Below are 24,203 nucleotides of genomic sequence, written 5' to 3' on the forward strand. Positions count from 1 at the left end.
TATGCAACAAGGGAATATAAAGGCATGGAATATTTTGGATTTTTGACACATATATTGGTGTTTGTTTATTACCTTTTAAATGAAAGTTATTAATATTTTATCGGTAGTTTAGAAAAAAGTTATTAAGAATATTTAGGAAAATATGTTGAAATTGAAAGTGTATTGAAATTTTTCTTATTCTATGTAAAAAATTAATATTCAGTTCCAGATGAATTTGGAAAATTTTTGTTATATCTCAGCGTATAGTTTATTCATAAATTAGTAAGTATTTTTTTAATATGACTTTCTTTTAAAAAGAATCTTTTTTATGTATATTATTATTTGTTAATTTATTTTTTTGGAAACCAGTTTAATGTTTTTCTTTGTTGTAAAAACAATATTTAATTTCAGAGCAACTCCAGATGGATTCGAACAAATTTAAAAAATAGAGAATTGGTAAGTTTTCTTTTAAAAATTGGCTTTCTTTCAACTAGAATATTTACGTTTTTATGACCTTTTTATCATCAAAATTACAGGAATTTAATACCTTATTTTAGTATTTCTTTAATCAAATTTTTTGGAAACCAATGTAATATTTTTAATGTAAAAACAAATATTTAATTTCAGAATAACCCCTTAAAAATTTGGACAAATTTTTAGTACTCCTTTGCCTGTAATTTAATAGTGAATTGGTAAGGATTCTTTAACTTTCTTTTAACCCTGGACAGTCATCCTTATTTTTTGTACATTAACGTCATCCTTCGTCATTTTGACTACGGCTGATTTCAAGACGCTATAATTTTCATCGTGAGCGAAAAAGTGAATCAAACTTGAATTTATTTTCTTATTCAATTTGGTTTTAAGTAGTATAAAACAAAATTTCATACAACGGTCAAATTAGTATAACTTAAATTTCCCATTTCCCAATAGACTAAAATGTATTTTAAATCGAAAATGAAATTAAGTGTCGTCTTTTTGAAGATTGATGACTGTCTAGGGTTATCAAGAATATTTGGTTTTTTATGCATATTATTATTGTTTTCATTAGATTTTTTGAAAACCTATTTAATAATTTTATTTAATGTAAAAAATAAATATTTAATTTATGACGGGGGTTTCACGCACTTGCACAGTTTTACTTTGAAAAATTTAAATTCAGTTTTTTTTTGGAAAAAAGGCAATTGAAAAATTGAAATGCCTTTCATTCATGTGTCAATTGGAAAATAGAAAATTTTCATTCTGTATCGACTTCACAATCATAATAAGTTGCAAGCAAAGATTTTGAAAAAAAAAAAATAAAGAGAAATTGGTTTTGATTTGCGAATAAGATTTATTGCAATTAGCTGCGAAATACAATTTTTATCTTTAGCCGAAATCCTTTAATTTTTTTAAATTTGAATATTGGTTTGACATTATTAAATCACAGGAAGTTGGACAAGGCTGTTATTTGGACACAGATCTTTTGGATCTGTGGGATGACTATCCCACAGATTGCAAAATTGGCATATGGAATTTTGACATGGCTGAAACGCACAATTAAATTGGATTGTGGAAGAAAAAAGGCTTTCAAAATGGCAATTAATGCGGCATAAATATCCCAAATTTACCTAAATATCGCAATTCGCTATAAATTACATGAAGCAACAAAGAATCCGGGTATCAAAAGAAAATCATATATAAGGAAATTATTTCTAGAGCCCTGTCTGGCCTACACTTTGAAAAATTACAATCAATATAGATCAACGTTTTCCAGAAAATACTATGGAGACCGCAAACCTACTCATCTATATATGTATATACTCTTAATTTAAATTATTCTTTTCAAGTTATATTAAGAAACTGTAACTCAAATACTGGTCCACAAGCGCTTGTTGGCTGAGCAACTCAAATAATTTCGTGAGTATTAAAGAATCTTTGTTTTTTTTTTCTTCTTAATTTGTTATATATCTATGGATGATGGGAATTTTCATTATTTAAGATTATTCAACTAATTCTGATTTGTTTTCTTGTATTAGAATTTTAAAATATTGAGATAGGCCACTTTTTGCAATTTAACATAATTTTTAATTCCCCTTTAATTTATTTGTTGATCTAGAAATAATTGTCAATATAATGATTCCTAACAATATGCAATATTATTATTAAAGTATTTGCGTTTAATTTTCGAAATTGAAGGTTTGAGCGTGTAGAGTGTCGTTAGGGCTGACAAACATCTTGGTCGGCAAGGCAGGGTGGGATAACCGATCGGATATCAATGACACCTAGATATCCATTTTCCGGGACCGGTTCCGTTTTCTTTTAAATAGCTAACTAGGTTTGTCATTATGAAAAAAAAGTGTATGCTACCATTAAAATTTTATTGTTGGTGTAAGCGGCTGGGATCTAACTTCGGCGACAAGAACACCCCCCCCTCCACTGAGCAAGGTCGGAACATTCGGTAGCAATGGTCAGTAGAAGTTAGGATCCAGTGTGAGAGCCGTTACATACAATAAATGGCGCCCAACGTGGGGCCCGATATCGGTGGAAAAAAATATAGAGTAATTAATTCACATAAACTTTGATAACAAATCATGTTCATGTTCATCTATCGATATTTCCCCATATAATGACAGATCAAAAAAAAAAAAAAAATCCAAATTTAGAAATATTTATCTGTTTTGGATTCTTTAATTTGCATTCATTCATGTGGGATTTAAAGCCAAACTTAGATAAATTTTTTTTGGGTTGGTCAGAATAATCACTCTAGAATGTTTGAGAATTTTGGTCCTGAGTACAGTTGGGATCTTACTCACATGACAGAGTTTTACTTTTGGCATTAGATGTTAGTGAGTGGTAAAAATTTTAGTGCTATATGTTGAATAAGATCATTTAAGAAGGATTTTGATACTAAATAGTGGTTATCTACCTACAATGATCATATTCAATAGTTTTTTTTTTTTTATATTTGTTTCTAAGAAAATGGAATGGTAAAGGAAAACATTCTACACGTGATAATCTTCAAGAGTAGAATACTATCAGTTTGTGTATAAACATTTGCAACTCGAAGAATTTTTTTTTTTCACATTGAGTAAAATAGTTATAAAACATGTCAAGATCACAGAGCCTAGACAGAGATCAGAGAGCGGGAGGAGATGGGAACAGACAAGGTAGAATAGAGACACGAGGAAGTGCAAGGATACAGTATATGATAAATGAATCAATTGCTGGGTTAAGAGAAGAATTACTCGGCGCATTAACACAACAATTTGCAGGGCTTATGAGCAACTTTAGAATTACTACACCAGAGAATAACGAACAAGCATCGGCAGGAGATACGCCGCGAAATAACAGTGCACAAGCAGCGGCAAATCCAATAGGTGCCTCGGCAATTAGTCAGGAAGAAACGCTTAGTACCGAGAAAGTGCTTAATATCATAAGAAACTGGCGCATTAGATATTCGGGACATTCAGACAATATGACAATTGAAGAGTTTATTTATCGTATAGAAATTTTGGTGACCAACAACTTGCAGGGTAATTTTAGTTTATTATGCAAAACATGCGCATACCCTATTTGAAGGAAAAGCCCTTGAGTGGTATTGGGGGTTCCACAGGCGAACCAGGGTTCTAACCTGGGACTCCTTGACATCGGCTGCCACTTTAACCTAACCTAACCTAAAGGTTAGGTTAAAGTGACAGCCCGATTAAGATTCAGGCTCACTTAGACTATTCAGTCCATTGTGATACCACATTAACTAAAAGTACCTATTACATATGGGCACTTCTAGTTTTAACCGTTGAACCTTCTCGATTATTTTCTTCTGTTGAACCAACCAGATTGTTCCAAAAACATTAGCAGACTGCTTACATTAACGTTTTCCAGATCCGCTAGTAATCTGAAGCTATATGCCCCTAAAATTTGCTTACGCCTTGCACAAAATGCAGGACACTCACACAAGAGGTGTTTTATTGATTCCTTTTCCTCCGCATCATGACAGCTCATACAATAGTCATTATACTTCGCACCAATAGTTTTTGCAAAATCGCCTATCAGGCAGCGACCCGTTATAGCAGATATCAGGAGTGATATCTGACGTCTCGAGAACATTAGCATATCTAGTGTGCGGTTTAAGTTGAAATGGGGCCATATTTGCTTGGTGTCGTTACAACCCTTGCAATTCTCCCATCGAACATTTGCCATCCTAACAGCCTTCTCACGCAGCATGAGCTTGCAGGTAGCTAGGGGCATACCAACAAATTCCAGTTCCCCTGGAATATGTAAGGTAGTCCCTAGCCTTGCCAACTCATCCGCTTCGCAGTTCCCCGGTATGTTCCTATGGCCAGGCACCCATATTAGGTGAATATTGTACTGCTCAGCCATCTCATTGAGAGATTTGCGGCAGTCGATGGCCGTTTTCGAGTTGAGGAACACAGAGTCCAAGGATTTTATTGCAGGTTGACTGTCTGAGTATATATTAATGCCAATATTTGTTGGAACATTACTTCTCAGCCAATTCGCCACCTCTCTTATTGCTAATATTTCAGCCTGAAAAACACTACAGTGATTAGGTAATCTTTTCGCTATTCGAATTTCCAGATCTTTAGAATATACTCCGAACCCCACTTGTCCATTCAATTTGGAGCCATCAGTATAGAAATCTATATATCTTTTATTCCCCGGGGTCTGTGTACACCACGCCTCACTGTTGGGAATTAGAGCTTCAAACTTTTTGTCGAAAAGTGGTTTTGCCAGGGTATAATCCACTACGTTAGGCACATCTGGCACTATTTTGAGGACCGAACTATGACCGTACATTTTTTCCGACCACAGCGATAGCTCGCGCAACCGCACAGCCGTTGTTGCAGCTGACTGTTTGGCCAAAATGTCTAAAGGCAATAGATGTAGTATGACATTAAGGGAGTCTGTTCCTGTCTTACTAAATGCGCCTGAGATACATAAGCTCGCCATACGCTGAACTTTATCTAAACAAGTCGGTTTCTGAAGTGCCGGCCACCAGACTACAACACCATATAGCATTATAGGTCTAACTACTGCAGTGTATAGCCAATGCACAATTTTTGGTTTTAGTCCCCACTTTTTCCCTATTGCCTTTTTGCACGAGTACAAAGCTACCGTGGCTTTTCTCGCCCTCTCTTCAATATTAAGCCTAAAATTCAGCTTCCTGTCCAAAATAACGCCAAGGTATTTTGCACACTCACCAAAGGGAATTTCAGTACCCCCTAAGGAAATGGGCCTAACCGTGGGAGTTTTACGATCTTTGCAGTACATGACTAGTTCTGTCTTTGCTGGATTTACACCAAGACCATTTCTCAGTCATCCGGAGAGTTTTCTGTATAATATCTCTGATTGTGGATGGGAATTTTCCTCTGACTGCTAGTGCCACATCATCTGCGTATGCCACCACTTTTATCCTTTCTTTTTCTAGGAAAACCAGAAGGTTGTTTATAACAACAATCCAAAGAAGAGGTGATAGAACTCCTCCTTGGGGAGTGCCTCTGTTCACATACCTTTGTATGTTTGCTTGCCCTAGTGTGGCTGAAATACGTCTCTTTATTAGAAGTTCGTCTAACAGCCTAACTATACCTGGATCAACATTCAGAGTTGTCAGTCCATTTAATATCGAGCTCGGATGGACATTATTGAACGCCCCTTCGATGTCTAGAAACGCCACGATTGTGTATTCTTTGACAGATAGTGAGCTTTCAATAAAGCTGACTAGTTCATGCAATGCGGTCTCAGTAGACCTGCCCTTCGAGTATGCATGCTGTCGTTTCGAGAGCAAACTTGAATCCACGCTAGTTCTAAGATACATGTCTATCATCCTCTCCAGGGTCTTAAGTAGGAATGAGGATAAGCTGATTGGTCGGAAATCCTTCGCACACGAGTGAGAGGCTTTTCCTGCTTTAGGTATGAAGACGACTTTTGTTTCCCTCCACTTTTCTGGAATATATGCTAAGTTTACACATCGTTTATATATCACCGTCAACCAGGGGATAACTCTTTCAGCCACTGCCTGTAACTCCGCCGGAGTAATTCCATCAGTTCCGGGGGATTTGAATGGTCCAAAGCTATTTAAAGCCCATTTTATTCTAGATTCCGACACAATTTCCTCGATAGGAAATGATCGCTGAGCCTCTGTTACACCGCCGGAACATGGTTCAACCGTCTGATTTCCAGGGAAGTGTGTGTCCAAAAGTACCTCCAACGTCTCCTCACTGGACGTTGTCCAATTTCCCTCCGATGTTTTAATGAAACCTGGAGCGGTGTTAGTGGATGCTAGTACCTTCCGTAGTCTGGAAGCCTCTGACGTATTCTCAATACTGCTACAGTAATCATCCCAAGAGTTTTGTTGACACCTTCTCAGTTCTCGTTTATATTCTCTCAGATTCATCTTGTAAGTGTCCCAATCCTCCGGAGCTCTTGTGGACTTTGCTTTGTTAAAGAGCTTCCTGCAGGATTTCCTCATATTACTTAACTCCGTAGTCCACCATGGCGGCCGCTTTTTCCCCTTGGCATTCCTCTAGGGCAAGCAGCTTTCAGTGAAATGTTGAAGGCCTTAGTAATCCGCTCCACTGCGTGTTCGATATCTTGCACAGTGCTCATATTTGTCTCCGGCATTTCCGGTATCATCGAATTGAACGATTCCCTATACCTATTCCAATCAGCTTTCCTAACATTTGGCGGAAATATGGTCTTTGAAGTACGAACAGCCACTCAGAAACTGATGTAGCGATGATCTGAGAAGCTATGTTCCCTCAAAACTTGCCACTCAGATATCTTATCATTCAGTTCCGGAGAGGTCAACGTTACGTCCAAAACCTCTTGTCTGTTCCTGGTGACGAAGGTTGGTGCATCTCCCTTATTGCAAACTACCAGGTTAGTACGCAAAATAAACTCTATTAGCGACTCTCCCCTTGCATTAGTATCACTACTTCCCCAAATACTATGATGTGCATTTGCATCGCATCCCATAATGAGTTTTGTCTTTGTTTTTAGTGACTCCTCAACTAAGGTGTTAACGGCACAGGGTGGCATATCCCTATCATGTCCCATGTAGACCGAAGATACCCAATATTTGCATGTGGATATCTCTAGACTGGCTACGACAGTGTCTGCATTGCTCAATGAAGGAAGCAGAAACAAGTTTAGTTCGTTTTTAGCAATTATACATGCTCGATTTATATCGTTACCGGTATTATGCAAAAGTTTGAAACCCGGAGTGCTTAATTCACAGATCTTGTTCTTATATATGTATGGTTCTTGAATAAGAACTATATCTATGTCTCCTTTCATAAGGAGAACTTTTAAGGCAGCACAAGCGGCCTTACAATGGTGAAGATTTATCTGGAGGAACCGTAGCACCATCCAAATTTTCAACCACCGTCACATCAGCCGCTTCAATTGAATCACCAAGGGCTTCCTCTTCACAGATCTCGGTGACTCTCGCAACAATCCGCGGTTCAGTTTTGGTGAGGCTTGAGCCTGTAGAAACTTCCCGCATATGATTTTCGCCATAGTCTGCAGGTTTTATGTCTCCTTCGGCTTCGCTAGGAGATTTTTCCACTGCTGACTCTACCGGAGGCTTGTCCGTTTCGGAATCCTTTGGCTGATCGCTTTTGTATACCTTCATATGGATATCATGAAAGCCATAACTTACGCGTCCTTGGGTCTGGGCTAGATGTGGCAGCGACTCTATGTTTAATATAAACACCGCATGTCGTCTTGGTCCATCCACCTCATCCAAACGACCAACCTTCCAATCGGCGGTTGGAAGATCTGGGTTACATTCTTTTAGTCTCTCTAGTATTGACTCAGGATCAGGAGGGTTTGCCGGTATCCATGCATGTGCTCTAGGTTTAGCCGGTATGTCTTTTTTATCGACTAACTCCAAAGCGGCTCCTTCCCAAACTTCACCAATTAGCATCAATGCAGCTTTAAAGCAATCCATAGACCTCTGGTCTGCAAAAGCTATTAACTTATATCGTCCTTGATACCATCCAGCATCTTGCCGTCGAGGACTTGGTCCGGGAAACTTTTTTCGCACCTCTGAGTAGACACCAGACATCGCGTTCTCAATTTCCCCCCATTTTTGCCTTGGAATCATACCGTCCAATGCTCCTTTATTAATAATAGCCATCACAAGGCTGTCTTTTGCAACTGAGGCAAACGATCTTTGATCCCGTTTAGAGGATGGCAGCTCATCCGGTGATCGTTCCCTTTTTCCAGCTTCAAGAATTCCTTGAGCCCAATTTAAGGAATCGCTTTGCTTAGACGACAACGTGCTTGGGTCGACTGATCCTAATTTCTTTAGGATAAACAAAGCATTTCTTCGTTCCTTGAATCTCTTTCGAGAGGGATTGCCTCCTTTTGATGTCGTCACCTTAGAAAAGGTTCGACTTGCCAAAGTGTCACCGCCAGTCGACCCGTCTACAGGTCGACTAATTGGGCCTGACTCTTGCACAGAGCCAAAAGACCACATAAAATACCCTATAAATCAGAACAAAGTTTAAAAGATTTCTCTATAGTTTTTCTCCAAGAAGAGCTCCGTCTAAATTTTAGAGGGAATTCCTTTTTAATAAAATTTAGTTGATAACCCGTAAAAATAAGAAGAAACCTTATCAATATTAAGAAGGTGACTGGTAGATATTAGAAGGAAAACTTTTAAATAAAATTAAGATGATTCCTCGTAGAAATATGAAGGAATTCTTCTTAATAAAATTAAGACGGTCACTATTAGAAATTAGAAGCAATTCTTATTAATAAAATGAAGACGGTTACTAGTAGAAATTAGAAGGCATTCTACTTAATAAAATTAAGACGGTTACTAGTAGAAATAAGAAGCAATTCTACTTATTATTTTCGTTTTAAATTATTGTTTTTAATAATTCATTCAATTGTTACAATATGTACTTATGATATTCATACATTAATTATAACTACATAATACAATAAAACATAAAGGTTATGTTTTCCATATTTTTTTGGCTCTCCGAAATATTTCTATACCACTTTATCGAAAAACATTCAACATCTTCAATTTCGGTTTTCTCGAGCACGAATTAATTCCTCGCTCAATTAAAGTTGATATTATTTCATTCAACAAGCCCCAAGATTTAAAAAGTTCCACTATTTCATCCTTCCTTGATTGAGAAGAAATAAAAATATCGGCTGAAAGTTCATCACACATTATAAAATGTTCAACACATCGATGTTACTGAAAAAGTTATAAAACGAAGTGGAAAAATTTGATTATAAACACTTCGACAAAATGAAAAAAATTTTATATTTGCATAATTAACACTCTATAATTGTAAAAACATCGCATTTCTATAATAAAAGTTATTTATAACATAAGGGTAGAACACAAAGGCGAAGGAATTTGGAGTGCTATATAAATATAATAAATATAAATGCCAAATGATATAAATTCATTCGTTTAGTACACAACAATTGTTAATAGTGAAGAAATTTTAACATTTATTTAACATCAACTCCTTCCAAGAATTACTTAGCCTCTGTGACTTTGACTTGAAAAATGCACACTGTTTACTGAAACAAAAGCAACTACGTGCATATATATAAGGCGCAAGTCGTGACAAAAAAACACTTGCACGTACCCAGAAACTTTGTCACAAGCCAGCGCTGGTATATATGTATATGCACATTTGCTTAAATATTAACTTTCTGTAACTGTCCACTTATGTAATTATGTTTTACAATTTCACTTTTTAACATCCAAAATTCTATTTTATGTATATTAATTAGATAAAATTCACTTACCTTTTACAACACAAAATTCACAAAAACCACGAGGAACTAACACAAATCGAAACACTTCAGTTCACAGCTCAAAGTTGAATGATCGACTGTTCTCTTCTTACTAGTTTAAAATGAAAATTGGCTGATGCAATAATAAACTACAGTTATTTTGATGTATGTATACGCATTTTAGTAGAATAAGAGCGAATAAGAAGTTTTCTCCTTATTGTTAGTCGATCTCCTTTTCAATAAAATTAAGATGACATTTACAAAAATAAGAAGTTTAGCATCTTAATAATAAGAAGGTGAAAATCTGTTAGAAACAAGAAGTTTTTCATCTGATTAGCACTTTTTATGCTCATATTAAGACGTAAGAAACATATTTTTAAAAGAAAATGAGCAAATGAGAAGTTATCTTCTTATATTTAGCCGATTTCCTTTTCAATGAATTTTAGATGAAATTTAAGATAAAAATGAGAAGATTTTCTAGTAAATATTTCGTCAATCTTGTCCCCTGTCGCTCTCCTTTGTCTCCAAGTTTTTTTAAAAGTCAACCTCCTTATTTTTAGGTGACATTTTTGGCTCTGTGTGGTCGATGCCCAAATTTATAACTTCAGTCGTTACCCGTCCGCTGGGCCCTGAAGTTAGCAACCCAGTGGATGACTTTGAATTTCGCTGCATGGTGGTTTATTATTTCCACCACACGTGAAATTCGTAATCGGTTTAGTCAATCGCTACAAGGAAGATTATAGTGACTTTGAAATAATGGATGATATTCGTAAGCGGCGTCAGGGACCAAAGGAAAGCATTGACGACTATTTAGATAGCATTTCAGCTATGGCGGATAAATTGAGCAATCCTATCCGCGATTCCGACATGTGCGAAATTGTAATAAGGAATCTACGCTCAGAAGTACGTCACGAACTATTGCACTTCAATATTTCCACATTGGCCATCCTTAGGAGAGAGGTTCGTAAGCACGAAAAATTTATGAAGGATATGCAGGACAAAGAGTATAGGTCAAGTAAAATCAGATTGGCAGAAATATTTGAGGAGGATAAAGAAGTGTCAGAATTATTGGATAATGAAGAGCTATGTGCGGTGCGTATTCCCAAATGTTGGAATTGCGATAAAATAGGGCACACATTTATAGAGTGCATGGAAAATCGGAAAAAATTTTGTTATGGCTGTGGGTTAGTGGACAACTATAAACCAACGTGTCCACGTTGCAATGAGAAGGTTTCGGGAAATGGAAGCAAGGATGTCCGCGCGAAGAAAAACGGGCATCCGAAATAAGTCAAGTTGGGGAAGAAGAGGTTGAGGAAGAAATGGATTTAAATTCTTTATTTCAAAATTTTAAACATATGCAAGAGCAAATAGATGAGAAAGTTGAGAAGATTTCAAGAAAGAGACGGTCATCTCTCCGTATTAGGAAGTACTATCAAAAATTGTTCAAATATAAAAAGTGTGTGATCGCAAATATTGAGGAAAGGGATTTCGACGACAGACCATACATCAAAATAAGGATAGAAGATGAAGACTTTATTTCATTACTTGACAGCGGAGCTAATCGGAGTGTAATAGGCGGAGAACTGGCGATATCTATTCAAAGAAAATCCGAGTTTGTAAAGTGTATAGGAAATGTTAGAACGGCAGACGGGAGTAGACAAACAGTAGTTGGATCTATACAAATAGAAGTAAAATTTCGGGGAAAAAATAGGATGTGTGAATTTCTTGTAGTACCTTCAATTCGTCAGAACATAATATGTGGGTACGATTTTTGGAAGCTTTTTGGTTTGGAAATAACTCTTCCATCTGTAAGTACCATAGAATCAGATACATCTACGTCGAGTCATATTGAATTGACAAAGGAACAGCAACGTAGACTCGAGGCAGTTATTTCTATTTTTCCTAACTCTGAAGTTGAAGGTCTGGGATGTACCCACCTCATTGTTCATGAAATCGATACAGGATCAGCAAAGCCCATAAAACAACGGTACTATCCGATTTCTCCCGCAATAGAAAGACAGCTTTTCGGAGAATTGGATAGGATGCTGACATTAGGGGTAATCGAGGAGGCACCATGTTCACCGTGGTCGTCGCCCACAGTAGTTGTGATAAAGCCGGGGAAGGTGCGCATGTGTTTGGATAGCCGAAAGCTTAAATATGCTACGGAAAAGGATGCTTATCCTATCCCGAACATCGAAGGGATACTATCTCGACTCCCTCCGGTTCATTGGATATCAAAGATAGATTTGAAGGATGCCTTTTGGCAAATTCGTCTTAGTGAGAATTCCAAACAAAAGACTGCGTTTACAGTACCTAATAGACCCTTATACCAATTTACAAGGCTTTGTAATGCCCCACAAACTCTTTGCTCTTTGTAATGCCCCACAAACTCTTTGCCGGTTGATGGATATGGTCATACCGTATACATTAAAAACACACATTTTTATACCCTCCACCATAGGATGGGGGTATATTAACTTTGTCATTCCGTTTGTAACACATCGAAATATTGCTCTAAGACCCCATAAAGTATATATATTCTGGGTCGTGGTGAAATTCTGAGTCGATCTAAGCATGTCCGTCCGTCCGTCCGTCTGTCCGGCTGTCCGTCCGTCTGTGGAAATCACGCTAACTTCCGAACGAAACTAGCTATCGACTTGAAACTTGGCACAAGTAGTTGTTATTGATGTAGGTCGGATGGTATTGAAAATGGGACATATCGGCCCACGTTTACGTATAGCCCCCATATAAACCGATCCCCAAATTTGGCTTGCGGAGCCTTCCGGAGCAGCAAAATTCATCCGATCCGGTTGAAATTTGGTACGTGGTCTAAGTATACGGTCTCTAACAACCATGCAAAAATTGGTCCATATCGGTCCATAAATATATATAGCTCCCATATAAACCGATCCCCAGATTTGACCTCCGGAGCCTCTTGGAGGAGCAAACTTCATCCTACCCGATTGAAATTTGGTACGTGGTGTTAGTATATGGTCTCTAACAACCATGCAAAAACTGGTCCATATCGGTCCATAATTATATATAGCTCCCATATAAACCGATCCCCAGATTTGACCTCCGGAGCCTCTTGGAGGGGCAAAATTCATCCGATCCGTTTGAAATTGGGTACCTGATGTTAGTATAGGGTCTCTAACAAGCATGCAAAAATTGGTCCATATCGGTCCATAATTATATATAGCTCCCATATAAACCGATCCCCAGATTTGAACTCTGGAGCCTCTTGGATGAGCAAAATTCATCCGATCCAATTGAAATTTAGTACGTGGTGTTAGTATATGGTCTCTAACAACCATGCAAAAATTGGTCCATATCGGTCCATAATTATATATAGCTCCCATATAAACCGATCCCCAGATTTGACCTCCGGAGCCTCTTGGAGGAGCAAAAGTCATCCGATGCGGTTGAAATTTGGTACATTTCGTTAGAATATGGCCTCTAACAGCCATGTAAAAATTGTCAAATTTTATTACTATAAAAAGTTTTGTCAAAATTTCATTTCTATAGAAAGTTTTGTAAAAAGTTTATTTCTATAGCAATGTTTGTCAACATTTTATTTCCATAGAAAATTTTGTCAAAATTTTATTTCTATAGAAAATTTTGTAAAAAAATTATTTCTGTAGAAAATTTTGTCAACATTTTATTTCTATAGACAATTTTGTCAACATTTTATTTCTATAGAACATTTTGTCAAAATGTTATTTCTATAGAAAATTTTGTCAACATTTTACTTCCATAGAAAATTTTGTCAACATTTTATTTCTATAGAAAATTTTGTCAAGTTTTTATTTCTATAGAAAATTTTGTCAAAATTTTATTTCTATAGAAAATTTTGTCAAACTGAATTATATACGTATTTAATCGGCCTTTTTTTGTTTAATATATACCCCTTATGGACTAACTTACAATTTAGAAGACAGTGTTAAAAAGTTTTACGATACCTTGCCATCGGCAAGTGTTATCGCAACCCAAGTAATTCGATTGTGGATGACAGCCTTTAGTAGAAGTTCCTACGCAATCCATGGTGGAGGGTACATAAGATTCGGCCTGGCCGAACTTACGGCCGTATATACCTGTTTATACCTACCACCATAGAATGGTGATGGTGATATAATAAGTTTATCATTCCGTTTGTAACACATCGAAATATCGATTACCGGCTATGTAAAGTATATATATTCTTGATCAGGGAGAAATTCTAAGACGATATAATCACGTCCTTCTGTCTGTCTGGCGGTCTGTTGCAAACATTCTACAGTCTTCAATAATGAAGCAATCGTGCTGAAATTTTGCACAAACTCGTCTTTTGTCTGGAGGCAGGTCAAGTTCGAAGAAGGGCTATACCGGTCCAGGTTTGATATAGGTAAGAAAAATTTGCATTCGTATTTTAAAGACATGAAATCTTTGACCTCGCTACAATATTTTTTTCAGTGTAATGTTGCCTTTCCTCAACTGTAAAAAGTAATCTTTTTAACATATACATTCCAGTTTTAACAATACCTATAAATATAAGAAAATTATAAACCACTTTTTCACAAAATTTTAGCGTCTCTAAATGTTATCTGATAATTGAAGATTCCAAAATCAAAACGAATAAAGGGGTTGTTATTCTGTTGGTGTTTTCTTGTTGTTTATTTAGATGATTTATTGATACTGTCAGAAAATTTTGAGGACCATTTGAGTCATTTAATGGAGATAGCTGCTAGGCTAAGAAAAGCAGGCCTAACAATCAATGTAAGGAAAAGTAGTTTCGCGATGAAGAGTGTAAAATACCTCGGTTATGTTGTTGAGAATGGGACTATTCGTGTGGATGAGGATAAAATTCAAGCGATACGAGATTTACCAGTCCCCAAGAATGTTAAACAGGTTCGTCGATTCTTAGGCATGACTGGGTGGTATCGACGCTTCATTGATGGTTATGCTTCAATCACTTATCCTTTGACGGAATTACTGGTGAAAAGAAAGACATTTGTATGGACAGAGGATGCTCAAAAAGCCTTCGATGGGCTAAAAGAGAAGCTGACAACAGCACCAGTACTCATAAATCCAGACTATACCAAACAGTTTATAATACAGTGCGATGCGAGCATGTATGGAATTGGCGCGGTTTTAGCCCAAGTAGACAATCATGGCAATGAGAGACCAATCGCTTTTATGTCTCAAAAATTAAATAAATGCCAGAGAAACTATACCGTGACGGAATTGGAGTGTTTGGCCGTCGTTGTCGCAATAGAGAAATATAGACCATACATAGAGGGGCAGGATTTCAAAATCATCACGTCAAAAGGATTTATCGGGACGCCTAGCACGATGGTCTCTTAAACTGCAAGGTTTCAATTTCACCATTGAGCACCGGAAAGGTCGCTTTAATGTAGTCCCAGACACGTTGTCACGCGCTCATGAGGGTGAAATAGCTATAGAAGCAATAGAGCTCGAGATTCTGCCGGTAATAGATTTAGATTCAACGGCATTTGATGGGAAATCGTATACCAAACTTCGGAAAGAGTATGAGAAAGCTCAGTTACCGGATTTCAGAGTAATTGGTAAATACATTTACAAACGGGTAGGATTCGATAGCAATGAAAATAGGGAAGCCGATGTATGGAAATTGTTAGTTCCGTAAGAACTAAGATTGAAGGTAATGTATACGGCACACGATGTTCCAAATTCGGCACACTCAGGAGTAGCAAGGACATTGGAACGTATCCGACGTTATATGTACTGGCCTGGTCTAGCAAAGGATGTTAAGGAATACATACAGAAGTGTGATCTTTGTAAAACCTCAAAAACACCAACAACCACAATGAGACCTCCGCTAGGGCAAATGACGGAGACTGAGAGACCCTTTCAGAGGTTATACATGGATATCATAGGACCTCTTCCAAGAACTCGAACAGGATTTGTGGGAATATTTATTATATTAGATCATTTTTCAAAGTATACATTTTTGAAGCCTTTGAAAAAACTAGAGGCCAAACCAATGATTGAATATTTACGATCGGACATTTTTAGCTGTTTTGGTGTACCTGAATCTATTGTGACTGACAACGGGTCGCAATTCAGAAGCAAAGATTTTGAAAAATTATTGGAAGAATATGGTGTTGAACATAAATTTATCGCGGTGTACAGTCCTCAGGGAAACGCAAGTGAAAGGGTTAATAGGGTAGTAAATGAGGCATTGCGTTCATATGTCAGATCAAGTCAAAAGGATTGGGACAGGTACTTATGTAGCGTCAATTGTTCACTCCGTAATAGCTTTCATGAAAGCATTGGAAGGACACCCTATGAAGTTGTATTTGGCCAGACCATGCTGACACACGGCAAGGATTATAACATTCTAAGGAATTTGAACTTGTTGGCGGAAACAGACGTGCATATAGAAAGGCAAGATAATTTTTCATTAATCAAGGACTCCATTCGAAAACACTTGAAGAAGGCGTACGAAAAGAATAGAAAGGTTTATAACTTGCGTTCACGACAAAAAGAATTTGAAATAGGTCAAGAGGTGATTCGACGAAATTTTGCACAGAGCTCCAAAGTAGATGGTTTTAGTTCGAAATTAGCTCCAGTAGGGATTAAAGCTGTAGTGAAAAGTAAACTTGGACATGTATATTACGAACTTGAAGACGCGGATGGAAAAGGAAGCGGGATATACCATGCTAAAGACATCTGGAAATAAGATTTTTTTTTTTTTTTTAGTACAGGTGGTGTATTTTATGACGGGGGTTTCACGCACTTGCACAGTTTTACTTTGAACAATTTAAATTCAGTTTTTTTTTGGAAAAAAGGCAATTGAAAAATTGAAATGCCTTTCATTCATGTGTCAATTGGAAAATAGAAAATTTTCATTCTGTATCGACTTCACAATCATAATAAGTTGCAAGCAAAGATTTTGAAAAAAAAAAAAAAAAATAAAGAGAAATTGGTTTTGATTTGCGAATAAGATTTATTGCAATTAGCTGCGAAATACAATTTTTATCTTTAGCCGAAATCCTTTAATTTTTTTAAATTTGAATATTGGTTTGACATCATTAAATCACAGGAAGTTGGACAAGGCTGTTATTTGGACACAGATCTTTTGGATCTGTGGGATGACTATCCCACAGATTGCAAAATTGGCATATGGAATTTTGACATGGCTGAAACGCACAATTAAATTGGATTGTGGAAGAAAAAAGGCTTTCAAAATGGCAATTAATGCGGCATATATATACCAAATTTACCTAAATATAGCAATTCGCTATAAATTACATGAAGCAAAAAAGAATCCGGGTATCAAAAGAAAATCATATATAAGGAAATTATATCTAGAGCCCTGTCTGGCCTACACTTTGAAAAATTACAATCAATATAGATCAACGTTTTCCAGAAAATACTATGGAGACCGCAAACCTACTCATCTATATATGTATATACTCTTAATTTAAATTATTCTTTTCAAGTTATATTAAGAAACTGTAACTCAAATACTGGTCCACAAGCGCTTGTTGGCTGAGCAACACAAATAATTTCGTGAGTATTAAAGAATCTTTGTTTTTTTTTTCTTCTTAATTTGTTATATATCTATGGATGATGGGAATTTTCATTATTTAAGATTATTCAACTAATTCTGATTTGTTTTCTTGTATTAGAATTTTAAAATATTGAGATAGGCCACTTTTTGCAATTTAACATAATTTTTAATTCCCCTTTAATTTATTTGTTGATCTAGAAATAATTGTCAATATAATGATTCCTAACAATATGCAATATTATTATTAAAGTATTTGCGTTTAATTTTCCAAATTGAAGGTTTGAGCGTGTCGTTAGGGCTGACAAACATCTTGGTCGGCAAGGCAGGGTGGGATAACCGATCGGATATCAATGACACCTAGATATCCATTTTCCGGGACTGGTTCCGTTTTCTTTTAAATAGCTAACTAGGTTTGTCATTATGAAAAAAAAAGTGTATGCTACCATTAAAATTTTATTGTTGGTGTAAGCGGCTGGGATCTAACTTCGGCGACAAGAACACCCCCCCTCCACTGAGCAAGGTCGGAACATTCGGTAGCAATGGTCAGTAGAAGTTAGGATCCAGTGTGAGAGCCGTTACAAATTTCAGAGTAACCCAAATAAATTTGGACTTTTTATATTTCCCCTCAGCGTACAATTTAATAGAAAATTGGTAAGTTTTATATTAAAACTTTGGCTTTCTTCCAACTAGAATATTTATTTTATTATATCCGTCACATCGATAACAACACAGTTTTATGAGTTTATTTAGAATACTTCATTATTTCTCTAATTGTTTCAGGTACAAATTTTATGAGATACGTTTTCCAAAGAAAAGTTGAATTTCTTACACCATTTGATAAAATGCCCCAAATATGGTAAGTTACAAGCTAAAATGAATAATTAAAAATTATATTTCATTACATGGTGCTAAATTTTAACAATTTTCATTATTGTTTCCATTTTTTCCAGCAAGATATATGAAAAAATTACCTATGATGAATAAAAAAGGATAAGTCAAAATGTCCAAACAGCGGGTTCAAATGAGCTACTCTCTGTTCCACGTGGTCATAATTTTTATTCACAAAAAACATTGTATTAAGAACTTTCATCATACGTTTTTATAATAAAGTACTTTTGCTTAAAGAAAGTTTAATTTTAATGTATGAAAATTTTCATAATTGTAAAACGGTTTGTTGGTCCTTTAATTATTTAATTTCTCTGTACTGTGGAATGATTGATTTAAAAATAGTTTAGTCTTCGACATTTCAAAGAGACTGTTAACCAATTTTTATTATCGGGTTTCCCACAAAATAAGCAAGTAAAACAAAATAATACTGACTTTTTAACATGGTAGGGGTATATAAATGTTATGGTGTTGTAAAAAGTAACTAAACTACAATGTTATAGATGAACTAAAATTTAAGAAAATTATAAACTAGACAAGTTGAAAACAATCTTTAGGGCTAAATCATGGTCAATATTACTACAGTTTAGTTCATTTTGCAATGGAAAAGGGTTCACTGTTTTTTCAGTGTGGAAAATTTCGAAAAACATAATAAAGTTTAACTACAAACAATAAAAATAAGTTAATTTTTGCGTTACTTTAACTACGAAATTTTTTTCAGTGTAGCTTCCATATATATGTATCGACCTATTTCGATAAATGGTGTCAGATTGCGCTTCTTTACCAACCGAACGTATCGTACGTATATGTGATACTTACCAAACCTGCAAAATGTCATCCAAAATATCATCTGAATATACAAAATTTGACAATAAAACCCCTATTTATTAACCGATCGTACTCAGAGTTGGTCAAATCTAATCTATTATGGTATTAACTAATCCTCCAAGCAATCATTGAAATCGGTTCAGATGTAGATATATCTCTCATTCATATGTATGCCCCAACTTTCCCAAATTTGGCTATAATACACTTATTTATTAACCGATCGTGCTCACAGCTGGCACAAATTAATTTTCTGTAATATTACCTACATCTGCAGATTATCGTCGAAATTGGTTCAGATTTACACATAGCTCCCTTATATGTGTATCGCCCGATTTTTACAATTTTGGCCATAATAATATTTATGAAATTTTTAATATTATGAATGAAGTATAAATAATTTTCGGCATGGAAAAATATACATGTAATTTTTCTTTGATTTGTTCCCTAATTCTCAATGCCTGCAAAAAGTGTTAAAAATCGCATTAAGGTCCACGCAGACGAAAAAGACTTTGTATATGTTTCGGTGTAAAAATTATTTGTTTTTAACTCTATTTTTTAGCACATTATTCATAAGTGAAAGCTTATAATGTTCATAAACTAGTATAACATGTTTAGGACATATCGATGTCCTCATTCCAGAGTACGCTAAGTCGACTTAGCATTTTTTGATAAAGTTCGCTGTTTTCGGATTGATGTGAATTGCATCCTGTCAAAGATTCAAATTTATTGGACACTTCTATCAAAAGATATGGTTAATATTGTACGTAGCCTATGAATAAAGTTTTAAAAATGTCCAATCCAAACAGGGAAAAAGCTTTGTTCGGTCTAAAGTGGTCTAAGCCATTTTAGCCATGTTCTATTATCACTATTTTGAATTCGTACACTGTTAGAAAAATATGTTTTTCATATGTTCCGATATAAACAAAATGTGTTTCGGCCACAATTTTTAAGCACAATATATTTAAGTGTAAACATGTAATGTTTCTAAACTAACACTAAATGTTTGGGACACATATGTTAATATGTTAGAATATATTATGTTTGGGGCATGAATGTTTCATAAACATAATATGTGTGAATGTAAACATATATAAATTAACAAATTTCGAGTAACATATATATGTTGTGATATTTTATTCAGAGAGCGACAGAGAGAGAGAGAGTATAGAGAAAGAAATAGAGATAGAAACCGGGAGGGTTGACTAAAGATATCAACATAACACAGCGAGAGAATCAAAAGAGAGCAATTTCTGTGAAACCGCTTGTATGTTGTTTCGGAAAACTGTTTTATGATAAGGCCAAAAATTTGATATGCTTTAGTCTAAATATTATTTAATTTGAATATTAGAATGAGTATTCGGAGTAAAGAGAATAAACATTTGGAACCAAGAGAATAGAAATTTGCGAGGAGTAAGTCAAAATATTCAGGCAAAGGAAATTAAAAAAAAACAACAACGGTGGAAAATATACAACAAAAAAAAAAAATAATAAAGTTTAGTTCCTTTTTATTAATAAGTATTCCAAGAGGAGTTGACGGATACTTTCAAATACAAAAGCGGACATTAAGTTCGAGTTAGCTGCAAAACAATTGAAAAAGTTTATTTTTCTATAAAATGAAGTATTAAAGAAAAGTAAAAGGCAAAATAGGGTCATTTTAGAACGATAATGCCAACTTAATACCGGCCTTAAAGGCAAACATGAAATTAAGTACAAAACAGAATAAGCTTTAAATGCATTTAAAATGATGTTAAATGCTAGTAAAAAACTGTTCACGCCTAAATACATTTATGTGTATATTATAAAATTATTTATGTATGTTTATACTCGACTCCACGTTTTTCTTTTGTTAGAGTTTTTGAATTCCTTCCAAAATTTCAAACTTTTATACCAAAAACAGTTTTTTTGTTATAAAATTGTTATTTTTGCAATAAAACATAATATTTTATCCAAAAGCTCAGTCCATTTCGTTTATATCAAGCACTATTCTTTTGTGACTGTAAATCTTTAATAACACACATTTCGACGTTTCATACACACAAAAAAAAAATTTTCTGATTCAATCACCAAATTAATTGATCCAATTAATTTTTTAATTGAAATGTCTTCAATCACGAAAATGATAGTATCAATCACAGTTTTAATTGGGCATAGAAAAAATTCTTGATTAAAAAATTAATTGATTTTTTCAACAAATTTCAATTAATTTTTTAATTGATTCACTTAAAAATTTAATTGATGTTGATTGCAAAACTCAATTAATTTATTAATTAAAAAAGATAACTATTTTTAATTACTTTCTGAATTGGCTTAGAGTTTTTATTTGGATTAACAAATGATTGTTTGAAATACATTTTTAATTAAAAATTTAAAAAAATCAGCACTTTTTTAACTGAATTAGTCTTCCGAATTTGATTAAAAAGTTAATTGTATCAATTAATTTTTTTAATTAAAAATTTTAAAATTTTCAATCATTGACTTAATTAACTTAATGTTTCTATCATGATTAAAAAGTTAATTGTATCAATTAATTTATTAATTGAAAAAATTCCAACTTCAATTAACTTTTTAATTGGAAATATTTTGGTGATATTTTTTTCTGTGTACTAAAAATTTAATATAGTATAAATATAAATGTATAAATTAAAAAAGAATGGTGTTCAGTCGGAGCAGGGATTGAACCCACGACCCTTTGCATGCAAGGCAGACATGTTAACCACTGCTCCACGTGGCCAACAAATGTATCTTTCTGTTAAATAATGTTATGTTTGCATGGGCTCGTGGGCGCTGCAAACTATGCTATATAAATGTAACTTATAACGATAATTGTCTACTGGTGACTATAACAGCTACGTAGCCCAGTGGATGTGTGTTGGCTTACAAACTGTATAGTCCTCGGTTCGATTCTCCGTCCAGGCGAAAGGTAAAATTTAAAAAATTTATAAAATTGAATAATTTCTTCAACATTATTTGTCTTACAGAAAAAGGTGCCAAGAACTAAAAAATTTCGTGGAAGTGAAAATTACGAGTATGTTAGGGATTGAGCACAATCGTCTTTGGGAAAAAATCTTCCAAGCATATAATATTTTTGGGCTCAAAAAGCTTCCAAACATATAATATGTTCACATAAAACAAACATATTAATATTTCGGCAGTATCCAAAAATATATGTGCTTCCTGCAAAATATGTTTGGAACATATGTTAGAGAAGGGATTTTTTTGAGGGTGTATATACTAAAAAAATCTACAATAAACATGATTTTAAAACCGAAAAAAGTGAATTTATATCTTATACAGTTTTTATACAGTTTTGGAGCTTGTTTCCTGGAATGAAGACATCGATATATTATAATATGTGAATATTTTGTTTGGGACATCACATTTTCTTAAAAATAATGTAAAGAGGACAATGGAGATATATAACAAAAGACATCAGTGATACAGTGAGAGAATCAAATGAGAGCAAATTGTGCTCTGTTTGGGACACATATTTTGTATGTGGATAAATGAGCTTACATTCATCAAAATCAAAAATTTTAAATCGTTAAGTCTGAATATTATTCAATTTATACATTGAATTGTGTTTTTGTTAAAAAAGATATGCGTAGGGTGAAACATAAAATATGTTTGCACAAAGTCGGAAAACATATATGCTTGAAGCAGGATATGTTTGGGAGTATATGTTACAGAGACGATTTTTTTGGGAGTGTAGCAAGAAAATAACATAATGAGTACTATTAATAAAATTGTTTTATTTCATCAACCTTTCCCAGCAATAAATACTCTTCATATCACGACGGCGACTAAAACTGAACTGAAATAACCAAACACAGCAAAGACACGTGTTGCCTTCAAAAAACGTTATGGTTGTTTTTTTTTTGTCTCATATTATATGCTTGCATTGTACATTGTTACGTTTTTATATTGAGGCGTGTTTAATATATGATGTTTGTTTTTCTAATGTCTATTCTCTTGGTTCCGAATCTCTATTCTCTTTATTCAAATTAAATAATATTTAGACTTAAGCATATCAAATTTTAGGCCTTATCATAAAACAGTTTTCCGAAACAACATACAAGCGGTTTCACAGAAATTGTTCTCGTTTGATTCTTTTGCTGTGTTATGTTGATATCTTTCGTCAACTCTCTCGGTTTCCATCTCTATTTCTTTCTCTATACTCTCTCTGTCGTTTTGAATAAAATATCACAACATATGTATGTTTAGTCGAAATTTGTAAATTTATGTATGTTTGCATTCACACATATGATTTTTATGAAACAATCATGTTCCAAACATAATATATTCTAACATATTAATATAGATGTCCCAAACATGTAGTGTTAGTTTAAGAACATTACATGTTTGCACTTAAATATATTGTGTTTTAAAATTGTGCCCGAAACACATTTTGTTTATATCGGAACATATGAAAAACATATTTTTCTAACAGTGCGGACACCTTCAAATATAAAAGCGGGCATTAAGTTCGAGTTTTACTAAAACAATTTAAAAAGTTTATTTTCTTTAAAATGAATTATTAAAGAAAAATAAAAGGCATTTTAGAGCGATGGTGTTAAATGCTAGTAAAAAACTGTTCACGCCTAAATAAATTTATGTTTATATTATAAAATTATTTATGTATGTTTATACTCGACTCCACGTCCTTCTTTTTTTAGAGTTCTTGAATTCCTTCCAAATTTTAAAGTTTTGTACCAAAAACAGTTTTTTGTTACAAAATTGTTATTTTTGCAAACAAAAAAAAAACAATATTTTATCCAAAAATCAGTCAATTTCGTTTATATAAAGCACTGTTATTGACTATAAATCTTTAATAACCCACATTTCGAAGTTTCATTATAAAAATTTAATATAGTTTAAATATAAATGTGTAAATTAAAAAAAAAATGTTCGGTCGGAGCAGGGATTGAACCCACGACCCTTTGTATGCAAGGCAGACATGCTAACCACTGCTCCACGTGGCAAACAAATGTATGTTTCTGTTAAATAATGTTATGTTTGCATGGGCTCGTGGGCGCTGCAAAATATGATATATAAATGTAACTTATAACGATAATTATCTGCTGGTGACTGTAACAGCTACGTAGCCCAGTGGATAGTGTGTTGGCTTACAAACTGTATGGTCCTCGGTTCGATTCTCCGTGCAGGCGGAAGGTAAAATTTAAAAAAATTATAAAAGTGAATAATTTCTTCAACA

The sequence above is a fragment of the Haematobia irritans genome, chromosome 2, assembly GCF_050003625.1.
Source record: "Haematobia irritans isolate KBUSLIRL chromosome 2, ASM5000362v1, whole genome shotgun sequence".
NCBI classification, from domain to species: Eukaryota; Metazoa; Arthropoda; class Insecta; order Diptera; family Muscidae; genus Haematobia; species Haematobia irritans.